Below are 5822 nucleotides of genomic sequence, written 5' to 3'. Positions count from 1 at the left end.
TTCTACATAGTTTTGTTGCCTTATAGCCTTAAACCCTTTTATAATTGGGAAAATAAATATTCGTAATGTTTGTGTTTGTTTTAATAAAGTTTTCAACACTACAGGTTCTCTGTGTGTGCTTTATCAGCTTGTAGATCTGTTTTTGTTTGTTTGTTTGTCTTCTGTTTCATTTCTATTTCACAGTATGTAGAATGGGTACATTTCATTATTTCACAGTATGTAGAATGGGTACATTTCATTATATTTCACAGTATGTAGAATGGATACATTTCATTATATTTCACAGTATGTAGAATGGGTACATTTCATTATATTTCACAGTATGTACAATGGGTACATTTCATTATATTTCACAGTATGTAGAATGGGTACATTTCATTATTTCACAGTATGTAGAATGGGTACATTTCATTATATTTAACAGTATGTAGAATGGGTACATTTCATTATATTTAACAGTATGTAGAATGGATACATTTCATTATATTTCACAGTATGTAGAAAGGTACATTTCATTATTTCACAGTATGTAGAATGGGTACATTTTATTATATTTCACAGTATGTAGAATGGGTACATTTCATTATTTCACAGTATGTAGAATGGGTACATTTCATTATATTTCACAGTATGTAGAATGGGTACATTTCATTATATTTCACAGTATGTAGAATGGGTACATTTCATTATATTTCACAGTATGTAGAATGGGTACATTTCATTATATTTCACAGTATGTAGAATTGGTACATTTCATTATATTTCATAGTATTTAGAATGGGTAGATTTCATTATATTTCACAGTATGTAGAATGGGTAGATTTCATTATATTTCACAGTATGTAGAATGGGTACATTTCATTATTTCACAGTATGTAGAATGGGTACATTTCATTATATTTCACAGTATGTAGAATGGATACATTTCATTATATTTCACAGTATGTAGAATGGGTACATTTCATTATATTTCACAGTATGTACAATGGGTACATTTCATTATATTTCACAGTATGTAGAATGGGTACATTTCATTATTTCACAGTATGTAGAATGGGTACATTTCATTATATTTAACAGTATGTAGAATGGGTACATTTCATTATATTTAACAGTATGTAGAATGGATACATTTCATTATATTTCACAGTATGTAGAAAGGTACATTTCATTATTTCACAGTATGTAGAATGGGTACATTTTATTATATTTCACAGTATGTAGAATGGGTACATTTCATTATTTCACAGTATGTAGAATGGGTACATTTCATTATATTTCACAGTATGTAGAATGGGTACATTTCATTATATTTCACAGTATGTAGAATGGGTACATTTCATTATATTTCACAGTATGTAGAATGGGTACATTTCATTATATTTCACAGTATGTAGAATTGGTACATTTCATTATATTTCATAGTATTTAGAATGGGTAGATTTCATTATATTTCACAGTATGTAGAATGGGTAGATTTCATTATATTTCACAGTATGTAGAATGGGTACATTTCATTATTTCACAGTATGTAGAATGGGTACATTTCATTATATTTCACAGTATGTAGAATAGATCAATACAATTCAGAACTAGTATATTCGTATGGTCCCTGTACCCAATATGGTGTACAATTCTCAATGCTCTTTTCTGGAGTATACATAAAAGTTGTTCAATAAGCATTCCTCCAAACCTCAGTAGGGGATAGGGCACTACAAGTGAACATTGAACGATATAAAATATACAACATGTCACCAAACCAAGCAGAATATAGGCTTTGCTGCCATCTTGTGGTGACAACGGGACATGGCAGAATACATCAAACATTCCTGTTCACACTTTAAATTGCATGAGTGAAGCTTATGTAAAACATAACTATGTTAACTACTAATATTGCTAGCGTTTTTAATGACTCACTGGATTCTTGTTGAGAGTTATTAATTTTGAATAAAATAATAATAATAATAATATATGTTTTTCTTGTTGATAATATTAATTGGTGTTAACATTAACATTTACTCCAGTGCTGTAAACTACTTAAGTAACATTCTTTTTCATTTTTCATTTCAACCTTTATTTCGTTCTCGGAGAACACACTGAGGGCTGAGACCCTCTTTTTCAGTGGTGCCGAGATTACAACACATCAACAATGTACAATGGGGGGGGGGGGGGGGGGGGGACAAAGAAAACAAAACATAGATGAATAAAGTAAATGACTGGTAATAATAACATAGTAATAACACATTACATAGTGATCAACTCAATTAAAACAGGTACAGTTGATATTTACCAACGTTGATATATCAAGTTGAAAGCGATATATATAGAGAAGGAAGAGAGCTGTACTTTAGTGAAGTTTGTAGGGTGTTCCAAGTGTGTGGGGCAGCGCACTTGAAAGCAGATTTTCCAGAAGTAGTGGAGGTATGTATGGTCTCAAGCATCAAATAATCTTGAGAGCGTGTATGTTTTCCATTGTAAAAGAGAGTTTAAATAAGAAGGTGAGTTCCCAATTAGAGCTTTATAGATAAATAAAAACCAGTGTTGGTCTCTTCTTGACGCAAGTGAGGGCCAACCAACCTTATTGTACAGTATGCAATGATGGGTGTTATAGCTGTCGCCTGTTATAAATCTGAGGGCAGAATGGTAAACTGGGTCTAAGATTTGAAGTGTGGTAGCTGATGCGTTTCTGTATATAATGTCCCCGTAGTCCAAAGCGAAGATGAAAAGTGCTTCAATTAGTCTCTTTCTAGTAGGCCAAGGAAAGCAGGATCTGTTTCGGTAAAAAAAGCCAAGCTTCATTCGCAATTTCTTTGCTAAAATTCTGAGGTATTTGTTTTACGTCACTGGAGTATTTCCAATTGTCTGTACTTTTACTGCTACTCCACTACATCACAGAGGCAAAGAGTACTTTTACTGCTACTCCACTACATCTCAGAGGCAAAGAGTACTTTTACTGCTACTCCACTACATCTCAGAGGCAAAGAGTACTTTTACTACACTAGAATTATTTGAAAACTTGAGTTACTTTGTAGATTTGTATTATTATTATTACACAACATAGGCCTACATTAACCATTTCAGCCTTATTTAAACTTTGGCCATTTGCAAATAGCAGATCTACAAGCTCACAACGTGCCACAATGTGACATATTGTGAGCTTATAGATCTGTTTTATATAGTAAAACAATACTATCATTCTGCTAACACTGTGAATACAGTAGCATCTGAACGTCTAAATAACAACAGTTAATTTTCAGATTAATTGAGTATGAACTGAAGGACCTCAATGGAAACAAGCCATAGGCTTTACTGAGTTATAAATCCTCTTATTGTATTGAACTCTACTTTACTGTGCTCTCTAAATGTTTTGATGAATTAAACATGGTGGACCCTCTTGTAAACAAGTGTAATGCTTAATTGGGTCGTCCACTCACAGTTAACAGTCTTTGTATTGAGTTTGTGCTTGAAATGTACTGTAATTCTTGTCCAAAATGCAGCAGCCAGAGTTTTAACTAGAACTAAGATGAGAGAACATATTATTTTTATTTTGTTATTCATGTCATCACTGTATTGCATTACTGCTCTTGTTTTTTTAATGTTTATGCCTTGCTTTTCTTTTCTTTTTTTCTCTCTTCATTGCTCTGTAAAGCACTTTGAGCTGCATTTCATGTCATGAAAGGTGCTATACAAATAAAGTTTTATTATTATTATTATTATTAATTCTGCAAACTGTTAATAAATATTTCAATCAATCAATCAATAAATCAATGCTTTTCTTTTTTCTCCTGCAAACTGTTTAAAGTCAATCAATTCAATTCAAATTAAAGCTGCAAGCAGCGATGACCAGGCCCTCGCGATGACCAGGCCCTCGCGATGACCAGGCCCTCGCGATGACCGGGCCCTCGCGATGACCGGGCCCTCGCGATGACCGGGCCCTCGCGATGACCGGGCCCTCGCGATGACCAGGCCCTCGCGATGACCAGGCCCTCGCGATGACCAGGCCCTCGCGATGACCAGGCCCTCGCGATGACCAGGCCCTCGCGCGTGTACGTTACAGGCAAATATCGACCAATCAGAACTGGGAGCAGAGACTCTACTGAATGACAACGATTTCCAACTGAGTCCAGTGAGGTGACTCATGACTCTGTACCACAATCTGTTCAAAGGTTATGGCAAATCATAGGAACTATAGCATATTGATCAGAAGAGGGGGCGGGGCTAAGTTTCACCAATGAAGGTCAAGGACTCAAAACCAAGTCCGATGACACCACCCACAAGTCTGGATGTAAAACCATTGAATGAAAGGTTATAGGACAAAATTGGAACTATCAAATATCGACCAATCAGAAGAAGGGGCGGGGCTAAGTTACACCAATGAAGGTCAAGGACTCAAAACCAAGTCCGATGACACCACCCACAAGTCTGGATGTAAAACCATTGAAAAGTTATAGCAAAAAAAAAGAACTATCAAATATCGACCAATCAGCTGCTATTATCACTTCCTTGGCGTTGAAATGTGACGCGTGGCCACGGTCACGGCAACGTTTGTGTTTTTTTGTGTTGTCTTTTGTGTGCAGAGCGAGTTTTATGTGGAACGGACCATCCTGCTAGGAGGAGTTTGTTAAAGTGCGACACGTGGAAATGGCATAAATTGCGGCAAACCACCACAATCAATTCAAAATGGCCTATTTCCTGTTCGGTTTAGGTCATGGCGCCAAGAGACTTTTTTATAAGTCGGGACATGATACAGGTGCGTATCGATTTGCATACATGTAGGTGAAACCGTATTGTGGGGCTTGAAGTGCAAAGTTGTGTAGGGGGCCATTACACACACACACACACACACACACACACACACACACACACACACACACACACACACACACACACACACACACACACACACACACAGAGAGAGAGAGGTAGAAATAGTTTGCTGTCGTTAGTTCAGACTCTCGCCTAATGTGGACCGGCAATATGCCGTGGACCAATCAGGGTCATGGAGTCGTTAAGCCTCTCCACCAACGGCAAGGTCACAGCAATGGGAGAGGGAGGTGGCCCTTAAAAGGGCCGTTGGGGGGAGGGGGGTGTTAGAGCTCCCTCCACTGGCAGACGCTGTCTCTGCACAGAGGACAGCGTGCCAGGCTGCCAGCCTGTGCCAGCCTCTCGGCACAGAGGCGGCAGCAGCAGGCGTGTCCACAGGGCACGAAGACCACCTGAGTCCGGGCGTCCATGCACACCACACACTGGAGAGGAGGAGAGGGGAGCGGAGCTGCCGTCCGACCCACAGCCGACCAGTGGCTGAGCTCACACTCCACTTCCCACTCCCTCTGCAGCGCGCAGATGAGCGCCCGGCGCCGTGTGGACACCTGGCGCTCCAGGCGGGACTCCAAGCCCAGGCGGAACTTCAGTCTGCGGAAAGCTGCAGCCAACGAGCGCATCCTGGACCTTCAGCCACTCTCACTCTGACTGGAGGAGATGTGATGATGGAGACAGAAACACAATGAGCTTCTCTGAAACACGCTGGTCCTTTTATCAGGACGTCAGCCAATCGCAGAGTTCGCTGACGTGGAACATTTGAATAAAATAATACACAAAACGCTCTGGCGTTGCCATGGGGATGCAGCGCTGCGCGCGCACCCGTCAACACCGCGGCGCGACGATGACGTCGGGTCGAGTGACGCGGTCAACTGTGATTGGTCGACTCAATGCTGCACAACTAGGCGTTTGTTGATACTCTATGGTGCTGTCCCATTCCTTTCACAACAATTTGGAGCCCTTGCAGCCTCTCCCTCAAGCACTTACAGCTGACGTCACTAAAG

Source organism: Electrona antarctica (genome assembly GCF_951216825.1).
Source record: "Electrona antarctica genome assembly, chromosome: 10".
Classification (NCBI taxonomy): Eukaryota; Metazoa; Chordata; class Actinopteri; order Myctophiformes; family Myctophidae; genus Electrona; species Electrona antarctica.
Note: the sequence above shows the minus strand (reverse complement) of the source record.